Source organism: Scyliorhinus torazame, chromosome 2 (assembly GCF_047496885.1).
Source record: "Scyliorhinus torazame isolate Kashiwa2021f chromosome 2, sScyTor2.1, whole genome shotgun sequence".
Classification (NCBI taxonomy): Eukaryota; Metazoa; Chordata; class Chondrichthyes; order Carcharhiniformes; family Scyliorhinidae; genus Scyliorhinus; species Scyliorhinus torazame.
The window spans coordinates 144860800-144883417 of NC_092708.1; the positions used below are offsets into that span (position 1 = coordinate 144860800).

Below are 22618 nucleotides of genomic sequence, written 5' to 3' on the forward strand. Positions count from 1 at the left end.
ACCAGAACACATAAAATTGCATAGATTAGTTATTTTTTTTGCTATACAGCCTTAGTAGATTTTAGTGCTAAGGTACAAACTGCTTTGGTTCTTCAAAGAGCTAGAAATCATTTGTGTTACAATCTCTGTAGACACCATTAACTTTTAGAAAGAAATTCAAACTTCCGGTTATTAATTGAAAGGATAACGTGACAAGTTTTCACTTTATGAAGACTTTTACTGCAACAGAAGGCTAATAGTACACGAGTCTAAACATTATATTCATAGACAACTTAAGTTTTGAATCACAAAACAGAACATTGCCCTTTTCCTTTTAGCACGACCAGAAACACACTTCAAGGAAATACTTTACACTGTCCTTCAAGTAGGCATTCAATTCTCCGGAACCAGTCCAAGGAAATGGTCCCTCTTTTCTTTCCATCCTTTTCTGGAATACATTTTGTTCTTTGCACCATCTCAATGTAACATGCAGATCTATGTCACCAGTAGAAACAAATAACCTGTAGGTAAAATATATTTTATTATTTACTCTGAGAGTGACCAAGGATATGGTAGAAAGAATATTAACACAAGCAAAAATCAACAATATGCATTGTTTAAGGTGTTACTTTGATACTAAATCAAATATGAAGAAAATTAACACTGTAAAAATTCCAGTAGCCTTTTCAAAATCGTACATGTATCCATTCCTTTGCAGCAGAAAACAAAATTATCCATTTTCTTGTCTTAGGAAACAAACTATGTTCTTCACATTGATGCATTTTTACTCTTTATGTTTAAAATTATCAAATCTTAATAACTCAGCAATTCCTAATAATTTTAATAGTAAAAAGGTGGCAGTGGCATGGTGGTTAGCACTGCTGCCTTACAGCGCCAGGGACCCCGGCTCGATTGCAGCCTTGGGTGACTGTGTGTATGGAGTTTGCACGTTCTCCCTGTGTTTGCATGGGTTTCCTCCAGGAGCCTTAGTTTCGTCTCACAGTCCAAAGATGTGCAGGTTAAGTGGATTGGCCATGCTAAATTGTCCTTTCGTTTTCCAACAAGATGTGTAGGTTAGGTGGAGTTACAGTGATACATGGAGGAGTGGGTCAAGGTCAGGTGTTCTTTTGAAGCGTTGGTGCAGAATTGATGGACCAAATGGCTTCCTCCTGCACTGTGGAGATTCTATAATTTAATTCCTGCTTGCCGTTTCCCACCACTTGCAGTCCACCTCTTCCGACTTGCAGATGCTCCCTACTCATCACTTCTCCCCTGAAACCGGCTGCTTGATTCCTCTTCCACCTCATCGCTTTCCTCCTACCACCTCTCCCACTTTCTGTCTCCCTCATGAACCCTCCAATTCAGCGCAGCTCCTGCTTTCCCTCCCATATCCCGATTCTGATTCTGTAAATCCTTATGTTCCCAAAGATTTACATTGGATCCTTACCAGCGAACATAAGAGACTGCGCCTCTGCTGGACTAACATCAGTCAAACTCCAAATTGTGGCTGAGGTGCAAATATTTGCACCCTGACAATTTGTTTAAAAGCCGGACTCCATTGTAGCATGTCTCCTTTGGGACTGGCTTCAGTTTCAGTATTGGTCACCGCCCACATTGGCAATGCTAAGATCAGCCATTAGATTGGCCAGCAACACTCGGAGGCATGATTTGCTATCCAAATGGATGCAGAAGGCCAACCTCAAGCCGATGAATGGTTTAGACAACTATTAATTGACAATGGGACAAACCAGTCAAGTGGAGGTGGCCTCACCTTTGACTTTTGCGCTGGGATGCGGGAAATTTCCCAGCATCTAGCCCCTATGGGAAGAATTTTACAGTCTCTCCCACTGGCAGGATTTTCCAGTCCTGCCAAAGTCAATAGACTTTTGAATGCTTGCCACATTTTCCATCCCCGCCCAGCTGGGACAGGCCGCAAAATAATTCTGCCCCATGTTTCTGAAACATTTTTAATGATAGGAAGGAAAATCTGTTCATTATTCTCTGATCAAAACACAAAGATGTTTATTTGCTCTTTGTGTCTGAAATATATGCTAATTGTGCATTAAAGGGGAATAATTTTATGATTCAGCATTGATTGACCTTTTCCCACGCTTCTAACTTTGCTTCTCACTGTGAAATGTGAAGTTAAATAGTGAGGGTATTGCTGCAGTGGGATAAGATGCTGCTAAGTAATTTTCACTTCTTAAGTGTTTCTAAAGCTGTTCACCACCTGTTTTTAGTACATTGAGGGGTCTGCTTCTCACACACAGTTACATAGAAGAATCCACCATTTGATAAAATTACAACTTTTATTTTCCAACAGAAAGTTTCATTGAGGCCAGGCAATCGTTTGTAGCAACAGAATCTAATAACCAGCTGTTCCAAACAGCATTATCTCAAGAGGACAAAGCGGTAGATATTATATAATACAAAAGTGTGCATTTACTTCAGTTGCTTTGCATGAAGCACATTCGCAAGACGATGTTCATTGTATTCACTATTAATTTTCAATTCTAATTCTAACCACAGCTATACACTTTAATATTCTACCTTACAGCCCCATCTTTTTTTCAGTTTTGGTTACAGAAGCTTTGAGCAAAAACAATACGATTTAAATTTATTTTGTGGCTTAAAAGAGAAAACGGGCGAAATTCTCCGGTATCAGCGCGATGTCCGCCGACCGGCGCCAAAAACGGCGCAAATCAGTCGGGCATTGTGCCGCCCCAAAGGTGCTAAATCCTCCGCATCTTGGGGGGCCAAGCCCTAACCTTGAGGGGCTAGGCCGGCGCCGGACTGATTTCCCCCCACCAGCAGGCGGAAAAGGCTCCTCCAGCTGGCGCGGAAATGACATTGCCAGGCGGCGCATGCACGGGAGCGTTTGCGGCCGCTCACGGTATCCCCGCGCATGCGCTGTGGAGGGAGTCTCTTCCGCCTCCGCCATGGTGGAGACCGTGGCAAAGGCGGAAGGAAAAGAGTGCCCCCACGGCACAGGCCCGCCCGCGGATCCGTGGGCCCCGATTGCGGGCCAGGCCACCGTGGGGGCACCCCCCCCCCGGGGCCAGATCGCCCCGCGCTCCCCCCCCAGGACCCCGGAGCCCGCCCGCGCCGCCTTGTCCCGCCGGTAAGAGAGGTGGTTTAATCCACGCCGGCGGGACAGGCATCCTAGCAGCGGGACTTCGTCCGGGCTGGAGAATCGCGGGGGGGGGGGGGGGGCGCCAAGCGGCGCGGCGCGATTCCCGCCCCCGCCGAATCTCCAGTGCTGGAGAATTCGGCAACGGGTGGGGGCGGGATTCACGCCAGCCCCCGGCGATTCTCTGACCCGGCGGGGGGGTCGGAGAATCTCGCCCGACATTTGAATTCTGTGGCTGGATAGGATCACCACTGACTGAACTGGTTGAGCCCTTTAATATATAGCTGCCAACTATGCCCTTGTCATGAAACAATCAATACAGCAAAGCACAGTATATTTTTGTGTAAAAATAGATCTTGAGTAAAAGTCAACCCCATGACCATTGGTCCAAAAAAGCATAAATTTCCATGGTTCTCGTGTAATCGATTATCCTAGTTTCTCAAGGATCAAACTGCATTATGACTATTAATTTACTTATCGGTAATTACTAAAGTTCACAGAAACATAGAAATATAGAACAAATAGAGCAGGAGGAGGTCATTCGGCCCTTCAAGCCTGCTCCGTCATTCAATATGATCATCCAACTCAATAGTCTAATCCCTCTTTCCCCCATATCCTTTATTTCCTTCACCACTCTCTGAGTGAAGAAAGTTCTCCTCATCTCTGTCCTAAATGGTCTACCCCGTATCCTCAGACTGTGACCCTGGTTCGGGACACATCCACCATCAGGAACATTCTTCCTGCATCTACCCTGTCCAGCCCTGTTGGAATTTTATAGGTTTCTATGAGATCCCCCTCATTCTTCTGAACTCCAGCGAGTGAAATCCTAACCGATTCAATCTTTCCTCGTATTTCAATACTGCCATCCCAGGAATCAGTCTTGTAAACCTTCGCTACACTCCCTCTATAACTAAAACATCCTTCCTTAGAGAAGGAGACCAAAGCTGAACACAATATTCCAGGTGTGGCCTCACCAAGGCCTTGTACAATTGCAGCAAAACATCCTTGCTCCTGTACTCAAATCCTCTCGCAATGAAGGCCAGCATACCATTTGCCATTTTTACCGCCTCCTGCACCTGCATGCTTACCTTCAGTGACTGGTGTACGAGGACACCCGGGTCTCATTGCACACTCCTAATTTATGGCCATTCAGATAATAGTTTGTTTTCTTGTTTTTGCTACCAAAGTGGATAACCTCGCATTTATCCAAATTATACTGCGTCTGCCATTCATTTGCCCACTCACTCAACTTAACCAAATCAAACTGAAGGATCTCTGCATCCTCCTCACAGATCACCCTCCAACCCAACTTGGTGTCATCTGCAAATTTGGAGATGCGACATTTTGTTCCCTCATCTAAATCATTAATATACATTGTGAGTAGCCGGGGTCCTAGCACCAATTCCTGCGGTACCCCACTAGTCACTGCCTGCCAATTTGAAAAAGACTCGTTAATTCCTACCCTTTGTTTCCTGTCTGCCAACCAGTTTTCTATCCATCTCAGTACACTACCCCCAATCCCATGCGCTTTAATTTTACAGACTAATCTTTTATGTGGGACTTTGTCAAAAGCTTTCTGCAAATCCAAATACACCACATACATTGACTTCCCTTCGAAGTGTGAGTCTCTGCGCTGGTGGAGGGTGCAGTTCACAGCTGTGACACAGCTTTAGTGTCCTTCGTCGATAATTCTTCAGAGCTCTGCCCCTGGCTTGGCACAGGAACTCTGGTGGTGGAGGGGACAAATTGTTCCGGTGATTTGCCTGCAAGGGAAGAGACATGGTATTAGTGTATGGGCAAAGGTCTGGGAAAGCACAGGTCTGGGAAGACAGACCTCATGTGAGTTAGGGCAGACAAATGTAAGTGCAGAGGCTCCTCACTTTCCTCTCTCAGGCCCAGCTTGCTCTCCACACAGGCGTGCTATTTCTCCTCTGCTGCGAGCTTCATTGCTCGCCCCTTGAATGGAATCAGGATCCTCAGCTCCCCCACAGAGACTCCCTAATGAAAGGGACCGCTTAGAGACCCTCTTACTAAAGGGACCACCCCCAGAGACCCTCTAACTAAAGAGACACCCCAACTAAAAGAACCCCTCCCACAGACCCCCCAGAAATGAGACTCCTGTCTGGAAGCTAGAGAGCAGTCCAGACAGGGGCAGTGAAAAAATCTACTGTTGTTACACTTACCTGGGTGTACGCCTGCTGGTTCAGAGAGAGGAAGCACACATGTCCATTCCTGGAAAGAGAAAAGTATTGACCTGTGTTTAAACACCTCAGATCCCATAGCTACAAACCATTCATTCATTTCTGTGATTGACTGTGATTCCACAAACACAGTCTTGCTTCATTCATCTGCCTTCATGGATGGGTAACTCTGTGTTGTGACCGCAATGTGTACAACAGTGGGTCTCCTTATTCGGTGCATCTCTGTGGGGGGGTTACCCTACCTAGGGGATGTCTGGGGGGGGGTCCCTATCCGGGGGTCTTGGGGTGCGAGTGATTCGGGTCACCCCCGTACCTGTGGGGGGATCCAGTAAATCCATGGGTGGGGGGCTGAATCACGATACGGGAGGGCAGAGGGCGGTGGGAGGCTGTTTTGCGACGCAGGTGGGGGGGGCTGGCTGGCCACGGGATCTCGCTATCAGGCCGCCGACCCAAAATGACGGTCCGATAACGGATTCCATTGGGAATCCCTCGCATTCCTCGCCATGCATAAACTTGCATGGTGAGGGATTCTGAATTGCTTCCTGAGTGGAAGCACAAATCAGTTCCAATTCACCTCCGGCGGGAGAACAGTCTCCCAAACAGAGAATTCCGGCCAGGGTTTATTAACTGCTAATTCCTGAAATTTGCTTATTTAACTATTTTTCACTGAAACAATGACTTCCTTAGCATGGAAATATTCAACGTGTACAACACTAGTTCGTCAGACCAGCCATTGGTTTACAAACAGATGTGTTGTCCAAGAATGAATGGTTTCTGGAATTTTTGATATAGCAGTAGTGTGCAATTCAGATGCTCGAGCCCACTGCGCCATTCAATACAATCATGGCTGATCTCTTGGCCTCAACTCCACTTTCCTCCCGTTCTCCATAACCCTTCAACCAATTATGAATTAAAAACTTGTCTATCTGCTCCTTAAATGTACTCAATATCCCAGCATCCACTGCACTCTGGGGTAGTGAATTCCACAGATTCAGGATCCTTTGAGAGAAATAATTTCTTCTCATCTTTGTTTTAAATCTGCTATCCCTTCTTCTAAAACTGTGAACTCTCGTTCTAGACTGCCCCACAAGAGGATGCATCCACTCAACGTCTACTTTGTCCATACCTTTTATCATCTTAGTTACCTCAACTTAACAGAAAATACTGAACAATTGTCAGTCTTCTTCAACATACTTCGAGCCACTGCCAGCTACCTTCTCACTAAACTTGTAAAATGTCTTTATCTGAGTCATGTCACCACTGTGTGTCTCTCCTCTACCATGTGAGCTTCTGTGGCTCTCCTGCCATATCAACAATCATTCTGAAAAACCCTCAATGAATTCAGGCCATTAGCAGTCCTGGACTATTTATGACCATCCCTTCTCTTTGAGAACAACTGATCAAGAACTAATGACTGATCATCTCTAATACACAGCCCAATTAGGGTTTTGTAAGGTTCTGGTTTCTCTGATTTATGACTGGTAAGAATCTGTGAATGATAGTGATATGGAAATGATTGGCTTTGCCAGTCACAATCTTATCCATTAAGTGGTTAGGATTGTGCTTAACAAATTCACTGAAGGCTTCAAATTACTGAGTACTGGCATACATAGCAGACACAAGCCTTGTAGGTGCTGGGGTTTGGGGGGAATTGCTTGAGTGAGACTACCAGCATTTACTTGCGGGAGAATGAAGATGCCCAAGGATCAAACTCAGGATGTAGGAACATTTTCTATTGACAACATTTCCTTTTATTTAGTTTGCGTGAACACCTAAGCTGGATACTTGGAGCTTGTTGACTATTAATTCGGCAATTGGCGCCTTTTGGAAGAGGTCAAACGCAAGATGTTACCCCTAAAAATTGATCTCCCCCCCAAGTTAATTTCACCCAATAATATAAGCAGAATGGAAACCAATTTCTCCTGCATAATGCCGCACCGTCCCTCGAAGACTGGAAAGTCCAGGAAGAATCCTAATGAAGGCAATATCTGAAATGTTGTCATCACTCCTCTTCAACAATGCTGAAGGTGCAATAGCCCAAACGGGGCCTACGGGATGGGAATGAATATCTTCTCTGTTGTTCTTGTGGAGTACGAATTCCCCCGCTTGGGGCAAGGTAACTCAATTGACCTCTGTCTATAAGGTTGGCCAGTAAGGCACCTACCAGAACAGGAACGTGGTAGGGATCTACTGAGCAGTGTACATATTGTGTGTAAATTAAAACTACATTTCCTATTTTTACTCGGTGTGGACTCCTCGTGTCTTTTTAAAGAAGGTTTCCCCACATTTTCGGTTTCGCTTTCAGATTTCCAGTGCTTGCAATGTTTTGATTTTGCAATTTAAAGATTATTTGTAAAGGAGGACAAGAAAGATATTTGACTCCACTGGCACCTCGAATTGATGTATTTTCTAAAACCAATACAAGCCGAGGAAACTTTACAAATATATGTTAACAGAATCTTTCTGAAGCAAAACAATATTATAGTCTGTTGGATTAATGTCTGTCAGGCATTGTCAAGGCCCACTGGGATACATTTATGGGTAAAAAGTGCCTAAGGTCTGCTGGCTGCTTCATGGATAACAGAACCAACATGTCTTAGGTCAGACACTAGCATTCTCAAGTCCAAGCATTGTGGATTTAGATTGAATTCTGGAGCCCTGATTATATAATTTGTCTGACGTATCACAGTCGTGAGGGACGTATGCACTATTAGAAGTACTTTCCTTCTGATGATATGTTCACACCTTGACTCTCCCTGCTATTGTGCAAATAATGGCCTGTGCCAACCCCTGGCTGTCTTATTCTCGCCGTCACCAGTATGTCTGGTGGCACATTTCTGGCTCATAATTAGTGCATTTTTACTATCTGCCACATTGGCGATTTTAAGAGCCCATTTCAGAAAAAAATCACCAGTCAACATTGATTGTCTAAGTCAGTGAGAAGAACGCAAGGTCCACATTGATATTTTAAATAAAGAATTCTCAGACTGTTTCAAAAGTGAGACCTCCCTATCATATTTTCTGAACGGAAATGTTATTGTAATGTGCCAGAGACCATTAAGTACACAAACAAGCGAGAGGTTTGCATTCCCATTTGTACTGTTCATTATGTTGAGCAAGCACCAACTCTCCAAGATAATGGATATAACTGGTTACTGGACCTTCGCAGCTTCATGCCACATGACTTGATTCCTTTTATGATCTTCCAGTATAACACAAGAAGACACTTGTATTCGGTATTCATATATAAGCTAGGGTTTTAGAACCCTTTAAATATTGGATTTGAAAGGAATATCTCCGTTCTCACAAAATAGGGCAGCACGGTAGCACAATGGGTGGAACTGTGGTTTCACAGCACCAGGTCCCAGGTTTGATTCCCGGCTTGGGTCACTGTCTGTGTGGAGTCTGCACATTCTCCCCGTGTCTGTGTGGGTTTCCTCCGGGTGCTCCGGTTTCCTCCCACAAGTACCGAAAGATGTGCTTGTTCGGTGAATTGGACATTCTGTATTCTCGCTCTGTGTACCCGAACAGGTACCGGAATGTGGAGACTAGGGGATTTTCACAGAAACCTCATTGCAGTGTTAATGTAAGTCTACATGTGAGAATAAGGATTATGTGAGAATAAAGATTATTATTATAAAGTTGACAGATTGCACATTTTGTGGAATATTATCAAGAATTATATAGGCATTCAGTAAATTGTGTATTGTAGATGGTAATGCATTAAAAAAAATTAGAGCTCTAATGTGTTTGAAACCCCTATGATTCAGTGCCTTTCAATGTTTCATCCAACTGAGTTATCCTGAGCACAGTCTCCAAGTTCACATTCTATAATTGCCCAACTTGACATCAATATTCGGTGCAATATCATGCCAGCTGGTGGTGTGATTGTAATAGCAGCAAAGTACACCATGTCCTATTCCAGGAAATGTCCAGACCTCTGTCATTTATGTTTTGGGCCATGCAATGGGTGCCCTGGGTGCTGGCCACAAATAAATTGGCACCAGCAAATTGGACTTGCCCACTGGTACTTAATTGGCATTAAGCAGGCTAACCAGCAGTTCTTAAAGGAACGACTGAAGATCACTCAGGAAATGTCGAATTGTAAATTAAGTTGTGGGCGTCAGAAGGATTGTATCAGACTTTCTCCTCTTTCATTTCTCAATCCAAGATCATAATGACCAATGTGCATTCCTGATGTTCCTTTATCGACTTTTGAGTCATCTATTACATTTACCACATCAGTTGATTTGACTTGATCATAGTACTTCAGGGTGTCACTACAGAAGGCCTCAATTTCCTGCTCACAATGATCTTGTGCTGGAATATACACTTGAGGCTAAAGAGGAATGGTATAATGCATTGTATGATGAAGTATTGGAACTGGAAAGAAATCACAAAATGAAAGTATTGTGCTGGAAGGTGAAATCTTTGACAGATAGGTAACAACAGATAAAAAGACAACAATGGCAAAATATTGTTTGAAAGGGATGCAGCAGGAAAATGATGGACATAATAAATGGCACAATGATCCAAATCATGGGATCCCTCAAGATATAGAGGCAAATGATTGTCTAAACAATATGATATCAGAGGTAAAGAATACTTTGAAATTCTTGAGTACAAGAGAAACCCCAGGCATAGATGAAAGTATCAACAGAAATGGGAGAAATGGAAGTAGAAGTGATAAACAGAAATTTGTGATCAAATATATCTCAAAGCGTGCATTCCAAGTGACTTGACATTCAATATTCATTAAGTTACTTGTGAAACTTAAAGCAATGGAGTGCAATAACTTTAGAACTGTAAGCTTAATGAGTCATCTCATTAAATTGATCTTGAAAATCATAATTTAAAAAAAGAATTATACAGACAAAACAGAAATTGGTGAAGCATAGCTTGGATTTAGACCTAGAGTCGGAATAAAAGAGAGTGTTCACGCCGTCGCATTTTACGACGCATGAACGGGACGACCCGATGACTAATTCTGGCCCATAAAAGGGGCCAGCACAGCACTGGAGCGGTTCACACCGCTCCAGCTGCTGATCCCGGCGTGAACTGGGCACCGCTGGTTCCGTGCATATGCAGTGGCACCGGCGCCAATGCACACATGCGCAGTGGTTTCCTTCAACGCGCCGGCCCCGACGCAACATGGCGCAGGACTACAGGTGCCGGCGCGGAAGAAACAAGGCCCCCAGCCAGAGAGGCCGGCCCGTCGATTGGTGGGCCCCAATCGTGGGCCAGGCCACATTGGAGGCGCCCCCCCCCCCCCGGGTCGGATCCCCCTTCCCCCCCCCCCCCCCCCCCCCCCCACAGGCCACCTCCCGAACCTTCCACGCAGAGGTCCCGCCAGCTGAGAGCAGGTGTGGATGGCACCGGCGGGACTCGCCGTTTTTACGACGGCCGCTCGGCCCAACCCAGGCCGAGAATCGGCGGGCCGGCCGCGTAGAGCGGCCCCCGACCAGCACCGCACCAACCACACTGGCACCAATGGCGCCAATTCGCCACTCTGCAGAGAATTGCGTGCCGGCGTCGGGGTGGCGTGGAGCAATTCATGCGGGTTGTGGGGATTCTCCGGTCCTGCCCCGGGCTGAGAGAATCCCGCCCAAGGGATCTAAGAACAATCTTTGATAAATACCTAGAAGTAAAGAAGGATATTTATATATGCTTCATAGATTTTGAAGAAGTGTTTGATTGTATTTAGCACCATGCGCTAATATAGAAGGTGTTGAAAGTGACATTAAAGATGTGAGATTTATGTAGACTCTACATTGGGACCCAATAACGGGTAGCAGGCTCAAAGATGGACGATCAGCTATGTTTCATGAGATGAGAGGAGTATGACAAGGTTGTGTACCATCGTCAAAATTATTCAACCTCAGGACAAATAGTCAGAGGTAAAAATTGGAGGCAAGAACATAACAAAATTGCGGTACGCTGATGACACAGCACTACTTACAGAAATAGATGATGTACTAGGATATATCAGGGATCAAGTAAAACATCGAAGCTTAGAATATGGATTGAGTATAAACACCAAAAAGACAACAACAATGGCGGTCAGAAGGAATACATTAGAAGAAACTAGAGTGAAGATTGAAGTGGATGGTGTCACACGAGATCAAATAAGTAAGTGTGGCTTTGGACAAATGATAACAGAAGATGGCAGGTGCCATGCCAACGTCAGGGGAAGGGTAGAGATAGCCACAAGTAATTTTGTGAAGATAAAGGATGTGTTAACAACAAAAAACTCAAGCTTGTAAATATGTCACATACTATCAACTTTTCTGAAATTCGGACAATAAAGAAAGATCTGTAGAAAAAAATGGATGCATTGGAAATGTGGATGCTGAGGCGCATGCTAAAAATAATCATATCATACTATAAGACAAATGAAGGTTGCTTGGAATTGCAAGAGCAAAAATAACTCATAAAAGTAACAAAATGAAACATATTATGACCATGTGGTCAAAGCTGATCTCTCCCAGAGGGCAAAGTGGAGGGCAACAGAAAGAGCGATGAACATCAGGGTAGTTGGATGTTAAGCACCACAAACAGTTGCAGATGAGCTACAGTGGATGTGTGAAGATGGCACAATCCAAACGAGTGTGACATTCCATGGTAGCAGATCTCATAGTTGGAGTCGCACTGATATTCACAGAATGCATGCTACACCATGTAGCTTTGACCAATCAAAGAGGTTTGGAGGGGTTGCCAGTTGAGGTCCAATGGGTAGCCATCACCGTTATACCCTAGGGCTGAGACAGTTACCAAGCAGGATGACCGATGCCACCCCTCACAATGCACCATCATTATGAATTACCTCCTTGGCCTTTCTGACTGTACAATAGGGCCCGGTGACAGAGGCTGCTCCTGCATTAATGTTTGTGCAGCAATCTCTAGAGGGCTCCAACTGGCACTTATACAATGAGGACAATCACCATGCAGAGCTCAGCTGTGAGCAGATGAACAGGCTGCCTCCACCTTCTCCAAAGTCGCAAGGGAAGTACTGCACGGAAGTGCCCAAAAGCTGATGAATCACTGAGATTTATTACACCTGCAATGGAGCATTTTTACTCTCATTTTTCACATTGAAAATATTGAACATAACACCGGACATAAGAGCTTCCGATGTTCAATGTGTTACGATTCCAGTTGATGTCATAACTGGATGGGAAGCTCCCAGAATAGAATCCTGGCTCAAATGATGGTAACTTTTACTTTTTTTAATACAATGTAGAGGAACAGAGTCACATGACCAATAATTTGTTCCAACAAAAAAAAATCATTGAACATGAAAAAATTGGATTATGATACACCACTCCTTAGCTTAACAATTACACAAAGATTCTCTTCAGATCCCTGCACTTATTTTCTTTATTTTTCATTTTATAAATTTAGAATACCCAATTCATTTTTTCCAATTAAGGGGCAATTTAGCATGGCCAATTCACCAACCCTGCACATGTTTGGGTTGTGGGGGCAGAACCCACGCACACACGGGGAGAATGTGAAATCTCAACACAGACAGTAACCCAGAGCCGGGATCGAACCTGGGACCTCGGCGCCGTGAGGCAGCAATGCTAACCACTGCACCACTGTGCTGCCCTGCACTCGTTTTCTTAACTCTAGCAAAGCTGAAAGAGATGCTCTCTCTTGCCTTCTGAACCAAATGCTAAATGCTTCAAGCAGAGCTCGGAGAGCTTCCTTCTCTCTCACTACCTATCTGCAACTGCAATCAAATTAGCTGAACTAAAGCTTAAAAGCTTCACTACCCCACAAGGCGCCAGTTGCTAAGCAATACTCACATGCTTGCGCCTTTTATTTATTCTTTATGCCGTAACCCTCTCAAAGTACAATAGGACCACAATTGGTACTTAACCACCCTCAGACATGCAAACACCTTTGTCCAGCAAAAATCTAACTATAGCCTTTACCTTACCTTTTACCCTTATAGAAATGTTACATTAAACCCACTTAAAACTGTACCTCATTTCTAATGTTCTAATATACCTTGTTTTAATCTCTTAAAACTACCTTTGTTTTCCAAACAAATGAAAGTGGTGAAGGGGAGCGAAGGTCACTGGACATGTACAGTGAAACCCCTGTTTAGTTCTATGTCCTTCATTGATGTTAAGAATGAATCTATTCCAGGTTGCATATCCAATGAGTTTCCTGTGAGAACATTTCCAAAGTGAGTTCCAGACCATGTCATCCCTCCTAATTCGAGAAGCTGAGCCAAAAATCTGCCTGGATCAGATATTCCTTGACATTGACAGCATCCTAACAAGATCCTCGACTCCTGAGCCTGGCCCGTTCACTTCCTTGTGCAGTTGGAACACCTCTGTACTCTTCTTCCTCCTCTTCCTTCAACCATTGCTTCTCCTCTTCCGCTATTGAGTGGTGTAGTTCAAGGATCACATCATTTTCAAGGTCCACTCCTTTCTGAGAGGACATGTTGTAGAGAGTCCAGCAACCCGTAACAGCCTCCCCGAACAGGTGCCGGAATGTGGCGACTAGGGGCTTTTCATAGTAACTTCATTGAAGCCTACTTGTGACAATAAGCGATTTTCATTTTCATTTCACCATCTCAATGTGCAGGATCCTTGCAGGAGTGTGCTGCAGGGTGTAACCTGAATGACCCAGGCACCGGAACTACATCTTCAGAAGTCTGATGGCCTGCTCGACAGTGGTCCTGGTGAAGAGATGGTTTTAATTGTAATGCTTCTGTTTCTCTGTCTCAGGTTCTCATAAAGGGGTGAGAGTAACAAACTAAAATCCAACAACTTAGTGTGAGATTGGAGAGAAGAGTTGCGGTTGTTTGGATTTGTGCAAGATGAAGGATTCATGGCAGCTGCCAAAAAAGCAAGTGTAGGAATCTCTTGCTGAGGCGCAGAACAGCTCATTGTTGAAGGACTGAAAATCATTCCTGTTAATGAATCACACTGCCCAGTCACTTGGTGCCTTAAAGATTACATGGGTGCAGTCAATGATTCTCTGCACCTGGGGGATTCCAGTGATGGAGACTGAACCCACTTACCTCTGTCAGCCCCCATCTATCTGCATCTGAATATGTTGGCCAGTTCTGGCAAATAGGCACTAATGAGCCAGGGGATGCAATAGTATGCAACTGTTTGCAAGATCAACCCAACGTTCTCCAGTAGATTTTTAAATGTCCCAGCAGCAAAGAAGTTCAAGGCCACAGTACTTCAATGGCTACTCTTTGGGCATGGTGTCTGATGCTACGAGGTGGGAAATCTTCCGCAATGTTGCCACAGACCTCTGTAACCAACTATCTGGACAGTAGCAATCTCCTGCAGCCATGGGTCTATAGATAGTTCCAACTTTGACAATCAATCTTATGTTGGTAGTATGGCTTCCATGTCTTTCTTGCCACTAGTCCTTTTCCTCATGCTTCCAGATGCCCAGGGCTCTGCCCTTCCTGCGGAGGATGTGGATATTCTGGTCCTGCAGTCTACACACTTATAGCCTGTTGTCCAGTTTCATTGGAAGAATTAAATGAATTTAAATTAAATGAAAATCACTTATTGTCACAAGTAGGCTTCAAATGAAGTTACTGTGAAAAGCAACTAGTCGCCACATTCCGGCGCCTGTCCGGGGAGGCTGGTACGGGAATTGAACCGTGCTGCTGGCCTGCCTTGGTCTGCTTTAAAAGCCAGCTGTTTAGCCCAGTGTGCTAAATGAATAGATCCCTTAAAGTCTAACGTGAGGCATGCTTATTTACTGCTCTCCCAAACATATTGCTGTAAAATTAGCAGTCAATCTCTAAATTAGAGAGATGAATTCTTAATTTCCATAAATTACATTTCAAATCAATGAGGACAGGAGTTTCTGGCCCTTCCCACCAGCAACAAAGAACAAAGAAATGTACAGCACAGGAACAGGCCCTTCGGCCCTCCAAGCCCGTGCCGACCATACTGCCCGACTAAACTACAATCTTCTACACTTCCTGGGTCCGTATCCTTCTATTCCCATCCTATTCATATATTTGTCAAGATGCCCCTTAAATGTCCCTATCGTCCCTGCTTCCACTACCTCCTCCGGTAGTGAGTTCCAGGCACCCACTACCCTCTGCGTAAAAAACTTGCCTCGTACATCTACTCTAAACCTTGCCCCTCTCACCTTAAACCTATGCCCCCTAGTAATTGACCCCTCTACCCTGGGGAAAAGCCTCTGACTATCCACTCTGTCTATGCCCCTCATAATTTTGTATACCTCTATCAGGTCGCCCCTCAACCTCCTTCGTTCCAGTGAGAACAAACCGAGTTTATTCAATCGCTCCTCATAGCTTATGCCCTCCATACCAGGCAACATTCTGGTAAATCTCTTCTGCACCCTCTCGAAAGCCTCCACATCCTTCTGGTAGTGTGGCGACCAGAATTGAACACTATACTCCAAGTGTGGCCTAACTAAGGTTCTATACAGCTGCAACATGACTTGCCAATTCTTATACTCAATGCCCCGACCAATGAAGGCAAGCATGCCGTATGCCTTCTTGACTACCTTCTCCACCTGTGTTGCCCCTTTCAATGACCTGTGGACCTGTACTCCTAGATCTCTTTGACTTTCAATACTCTTGAGGGTTCTACCATTCACTGTATATTCCCTACCTGCATTAGCCCTTCCAAAATGCATTACCTCACATTTGTCCGGATTAAACTCCATCTGCCATCTCTCCGCCCAAGTCTCCAGACAATCTAAATCCTGCTGTATCCTCTGACAGTCCTCATCGCTATCCGCAATTCCACCAACCTTTGTGTCGTCTGCAAACTTACTAATCAGACCAGTTACATTTTCCTCCAAATCATTTATATATACTACAAACAGCAAAGGTCCCAACACTGATCCCTGTGGAACACCACTGGTCACAGCCCTCCAATTAGAAAAGCATCCCTCCATTGCTAAAGCAGATCCACTGAATTGAGCTCCCCCGTGTTGGGTTCCCCAACGGATGGGAGTTCGAACCATGTAAAGCCTATGGACATTGGAGGGACTGGAAGATGCCACTGGAAAACTAGCCGGTGGTGGGGGTGACCAGAAATTCCCAGCCAATGTGTAAGATCAGTACTTAAAAAGCGAGATATTGGACCGTAATTTACCAATAATTACCTCAAAAGGTAATTTCCTAAATCCTAATTGGTGTGACTCGAGACATACACTAGAGGCTGCCAGGAACTTAACAAAGGGGTTTATTGATGAAAGGGGAAGGCAGTTAGATAACAGGCACAGAGCACTATACAAAATATTCTAGATTTAGATTCTATGTTTCTACAGGCAAATGGGGTTAGCTTAGATGGGCTTTTGGGTTAACATGGACAAGTTTGGGCTGAAGAGCTTGTCTCCATGCTGTAGATTCTATGATTCTATGAAAAGGTCTGATCACTTCAGCTCCTTAGTCCACACTGCCCGGGATCCTGGTCCCAAGGCCCCACGCAAACTCACTATTGACCGGAAATCGCGCGCTCCTGGGTTATTGGCTCTGAGATGGTCACGTGGTCCACGGAGACCACTCCCTTAAAGGGGCCACTGTACCACATCCCTCCCCCCATTAAGTCCCATATTACAACTACCCCAAAAACATATATGGAGAGGTTAGAAACTTTTGAAGAGACAACAGAGGAAAGAGAGTCGATCAAAATGTCAATCAGTCCGGAGACCCCCAGGACCTCCGTAGCCCCACCACAGGCTCAGCACCCTTCTGGGCAATCGAATTGTCCACAGTCGGTGTCACCTTAGGAGGCACTGCCTCAATGACAGGCAAATTGGCCTCATTGGCCTTGACAGAAGCAGAATCAGGAGCACCAGAGATCTGAGTCCTTACCCCCTGTGTGGAACGGGCCCTGGAAATCTCAGGGGTGTCCGAGCAGAGAGCAGTCATTGACAAGGTTAGCCTGCGCAGCAGCAGTGAGGATCCACTGCTTATTCACCCAGATGATCTGTCTCAAGTAAGTTTTTCATGTCAGAAAAAAGGGTCCTTCCCCCCCCCTTCCCCCCCCCCCCCCCCCGCTGACCACATTTCCATTCCCCCACAGGATCTCCATCTGATGAGGCTGGGCCATCTGGAATTGTCCCCCCTGCCCTCCAAGAGACCACCTTGGAGGAGAGCTCCGAGGAGTCAACTATCCAGGTGGCATTAGTGAACAGGCTTCTGGGACACAATCTGGTGAACATCAGGTAGAGGCAGGAACATCCAAGGGAGTCAGCATGCAGATCTGGACAAGGTTATTTCAATGCTGATGCAGAACAGATTCAGGAGCAGATGTCAGCGACATTCCAGTCAGTGCATAGCCGACAGGAGGAGTCCTAAAGGTTACAGGCACAGGAGATGTCAATGCGTGGCACCGAGACCAACCCTGCTAGTGTGATGACTGCAGTGGAATATCAGTATCTTGAGTGATGGTGCCCAAGGCATGGCTCAGTCTGTGACGACCATGGCTGAGGGTTTCAACATTATGTCCCAGTTGCTGAGGGACATGTCATTGCTGAGGCACTACAGAGCGTGGCCCAGTCACTGAGGAGCGTCGCTGAGGGCGTTGACACCATGGTGCAGATAACGGGGAGGTGTCAGGACTGGCAGATCCCAATGACCCAGAGGCCTCTGGAGCTCACTCCAGCTGGCCCTCCATCCCATGGAGTGCCCCAGTGCCCTATGGGCACTGTTAGGGAGGAGGAAGCGCTGGAGGCCAACCTGGGGTTCGTCACCAAGGAGACGACGACGGTCTCCAGTTCTTCCGAATTCCCCCCTCCTGGCACTGGCATATCTCAATGGCAGCATGCAGAACAGGATGGCACGGGAAAGCCAGTGACACCGGTAAGTCAGCCTTCCGGCTCCAGGCCCTCCAGAAGATGTCTGCCTCGGGCATCAAACGTCACAGGTTGTGGAAAACAGCAAGCTGCCTCCACCTCTGATGTGCATCCAGGGGACACAACTAGACATAACAGTAGAGCACGTAAGATCAAGAAAATTGAGGAGCACTAAGTGGGCACTGGGGGGTGGGGGTGGGGAAGTCACTATGCGTAGCTAGGGGAAATGGAAATAGCCAATGTTCACTATTATAACACCTGATATATGTGAAACCTCTGTCACGTTAATCTTCACAGTGGGCCTGACTGTACCCCACACCCTGTTGCCCTCTGCTCCCCCCACCCTGACCCCAGGCACAATGGTCCAAGATCAAATGCCCCAAATGCAGATCCTGTTCAGTGGATGGGCGTGAGCGCTGTTCGCAGAAAGAGAGGAGTCAGACTTTGGCATGAACTGAGGGGCACCAGAGCTTTCCTCACAGTGAGTTATCATCACTCTCCTGCCTTGTATACTGACCCCCTGACACAGGTCCATCTCACTGAACCTGATTTTGCACAAACCCTGGGAGGGTGGAAGGAGGGGAATGGGGGTGAGGGGGCGGGGGTGGGGGTAAGCTGACAGATGCAGCCTTGTCCTATGAGAATCAGGTGAGGATGAGGGCCTCCCTGTTCCTCCGGGCATGCTGGACCTTCGCCGCTAGCTGTCCCCCATCTTCCGGCACCTCCTGCAGGTACTTGCAGGCTTGTCCTCCATCGCCTCCTGGTCCACCTCCTCCTCCTCAGACGAGGCCGCATGTACTTCCTCCTCATCCTCTTCCTCCAGCATGTTGCCCCACTGCCGTGCCAGGCTGTGGATGACAAAGCAGACCACCACTAAGTGGGAGACCCTTTGGAGGGTGTACGGCAGTGCATCACCAGAACGGTCCAGGCATCAGAACCGCAGATTGAGCAGTTCGATACACTGCTTAATGACAGCACCACTGGTAATATGGAGCTTGTTATATCGGGTTTCCGCCCCAGTCTCTGGTCTCCATACTGGCATCATCAGCCAGGACCTCAGCGGGTACCCCTTATCCCCCAAGACTCAACTCATCATCCTGGATGGTTCTCGAAGGTGCTGGGGATCCCAAGTGTTCCAGGATGTAGATGTCATGCACACTCCCTGGGAAGTGTGCACACATGTGCATGGTCCGGAGGTGGTGGTCGCACACGAGTTGAACATTCAGGGAGTGGAACCCTTTCCTGTTAATGAAGGGCATTCGCTGATGCCATAGTGCGATCAAGGGAACATGCATGCCATCAATTACCCCCTGGTCCAGGGGCATCTTGGCAAAGTGGCTAGTCTGGTACACTGGAAGAGGCCTTTGTTGGAATTGATTGTAGCAAACCTCTCAGACCCCTCATCGAGCTAGGCATGCATGAGGTCCAGTTTTGAATAGGTGAGGGTCCCGTCCAGCCGATCAGGGGAAATCGAATACCGATTAACTGGGCAGTTTGATTTAAGGTCAGCTTATTCTCCCCACATATCCTTATCTGGTTTAAGGACAGGGGCTATCAGCACCACCAACTCTGGAAACGGAATCGGCTTGATTATACCCAACTCTTCTAATCTCTTTAGCTCTCTTTCAATCTCCTGATGTAATCCGTATGGCACTGGTCTGGCTCCATGGAACTTGGGCATTGAATCGGGATTGACATATATCTTCATTTTGACACCCTTAATCCGGTCAAATTCCTTGTGGAAGACATCTTCAAACTTCCTTAGGAAATATCAAAGGATGTCATTGTATATTTTGAAGATTTCCAGCCAGTTGAGCCTAATCTTCTGTAACCTACCTCCTCCCACAGACTGGGTCTCTGTCCTTCCATGACAACCAGAGGCAGATTGGCCTCCTGCCCTCTTTTGGTCACTGGGGTTAGGCTGTTCTGAGGATCTTCAAAATTTTTCAAATGTATTTTGAAAGGTTGGCTGTAGTACTCATAAAGTTTAAAGACATTTTACAAGATATTGGAGAGACTGCTACCCCACTACAGTCACTGAAGCCCCGATGTTGACTTCCATTTTAAGGGGTCTACCATTTATCCTTAAGAAAATTTCAGTGGGGTTGTCTTATTCACTTGGACTGCATTCAACTGAAACCTTTCTCTTCTCCAAAGCTCTGCTCCACTCTGTTCAGTGGTGCTGTGGATTGATGCTGCTGTTGTTTTGTTTGCATCCGCGTGATTTTCCTCACGCGGCAACATGCTTGAATGTGCCCCCTTCGGTTGCATCGGTAGCAGACAAACTCCTGAACATGACAGATCCCTTGGAATGGTTCGCCCCATAATTATAGCAGTCCACCTCGGATAATAATGAGAACCAGTTTTGCCCAGTAGGCTAGTGATGCCCTATCAATTACGACGAGACGAGAGTAGAATGTAATCGAGGCTTTATTACACAGAGATGTGTGGCCTCCTACAGCAGCTGATGAAATGGCTGCTGTTCGGAGAACACAAATATTTATACTCTGCCTACTGGGCGGAGCCAGCAGGCAGGGATCTACCCCTGTACCTGTAGTACAGGGGTCTTACCGTAAAACCCATATATACACAGTATAATACATCAGCGATGACTACCACATTCACCCCCTGTTAAAAATGAGTCCAGCAGGGGGGGGGGGGGGGGGGGGGGGTTGGAGAACTATATACAGACAAGGTGCTTTTAAAAATCGCAGAGAATATTACAAATTTAGGCGGTCCGGTGCCTTGATCTGTCGCTGAGAGCGCCGCAGTGCTGGTGGCGACTCAGGCGTCAGCTTGGTCTTCGGTGACTCCGGGAGCATGTCGAAATCCTCTTCATCCCCGGGTGGGAGCAAGGTATAATACATCAGTGGTGACTACCACAGCTAGACAGCTGGTTTGTGATGCAGAACAAGGCCAGCAGTGTGGGCCTGTACCGGCTGAGGTTATTCATGAAGGTCTGCCTTCTCAGCCTTGCTCCTCGTCTGAGGTGTGTTGATCCTCAGTTAAACCAGGCAGCTCTCCCTCTCAAAGGGGAAAGGAGCCCATGGTCATCTGGCATGATGGCGACTTTACTGCTGCCAGATATTATTAGCATTCTCAATATTTCCATGTCCCGTGATTTTAATTTAGGGCAGCACGGTGGGTCAGTGGTTAGCACTACTGCCTCACAGCGTCAGGGACCCAATTTCAATACCGGCGTCAGGTGACTGTGTGGAGTTTGCACATTCTCCCCATGTCTGCCTGGGTTTCCTCAGTGTGCTCTGGTTTCCACTCACAGTGCAAAGATGTGCAGGTTAGGTGGATTGGCCATGCTAAATTTCCCCTTAGTGGGGTTACTGGGTTACGGGGAAATGTTCGGGGATTGGACCTAGGTAGGGTACTTTTTCCAAGTGTCAGTGTAGATTTGATGGACCAAATGGCCTCCTTCTGCACTGTAGAGATTCTATGGTTCTATGATTGCATTGACACCCCGACATTTTCCAATCCGAGGGTTCTGGGCCAGTACTGAGGACCGTGTCTGATTCTCATTGCAGAGTTAAACTTAGAATGTTGGAATATAATCGAGGGCCTTGGTGGAAATGTTCTTTAACCAATTTCACTATCAGGTCAAAGGTCTTTGAGTCGGGCACCTCTGGAGACGCGATGCTTCTAATCAAATTCGATGTTTGGGGCCTGCAAACTGTCAGATGTATCACCTTCTGCTTGTCCTCGCCTGTGACCTCGTTTAAGGTAAAAAATAGCGGAGCCATTCGATGTGTTGACTTCAAGCCTCAGCCCCTTGGTCAAATTGGTCTAACGTACCAGTGATAGGCATTTCCACTCACCGGTTAAATGATTCCGACTCTCGCTGGAGCTTCTCTACTTTTTCAAATGTTTCCTCCTGTCCCCTTAATTCACGACAACTGTCAGCTGTGCTCAAGACATACACTGGAGGCTTCCAGCAGTTAACAAATAGGCTTATTGTTGAAAGATAACAGCAGTTAAGTAACAGGCACAGAACACTATACAACAGTTCTTAACACTTGGACTCCCTGGTCCACACTGCCTGGGTCCTGCTCCCAGCGCCCCGTGCATATTCCCTTTTGGCTGGGGCTTGGACGCTCCTGCGCAATTGGCACCAAAGTGGTCACGTGATCTGTGGAGCTTGCCCCCCCCTCCCCTTAAAGGGGCCAAACTACCACACTGGGTAGCTACAAAAAAAACCAAAACATTTGCTTAAGATTGACGAGCACATTCAGTTTGGAATTTCCTCTAATTACTAATACTGGTTATTGTGAGATTTCTTTTAGTTGTATCATAATATTCAGTCAGCATCCGGACCGAGAAAAGATGGGTTTTAGATGTTATGGGTTTCTACCTTTGCATCACTGAGCAATTAAACTGACCTTAAAACAGCAGGACAGCCAACCGTACATATCACCTCACATTAACTATTGCATACTCCTTAACATTCACTGGCATAACTTTATCTGGATAGATT

At 46.2% G+C, this 22618-nt stretch overlaps 1 long non-coding RNA gene across 1 annotated transcript; it reads right to left on the minus strand.

Moving 5' to 3' along the window:
* Positions 1-244: 244 nt before the first annotated feature.
* LOC140407806 (uncharacterized) lies at positions 245-22159 on the minus strand. The gene is made up of 4 exons (XR_011939814.1): positions 21963-22159; positions 5293-5341; positions 4711-4872; positions 245-500 (listed from the first exon to the last, which is right to left on the minus strand). It is a non-coding gene; the product is annotated as an uncharacterized lncRNA (long non-coding RNA).
* Between the last annotated feature and the right edge of the window lie 459 nt (positions 22160-22618).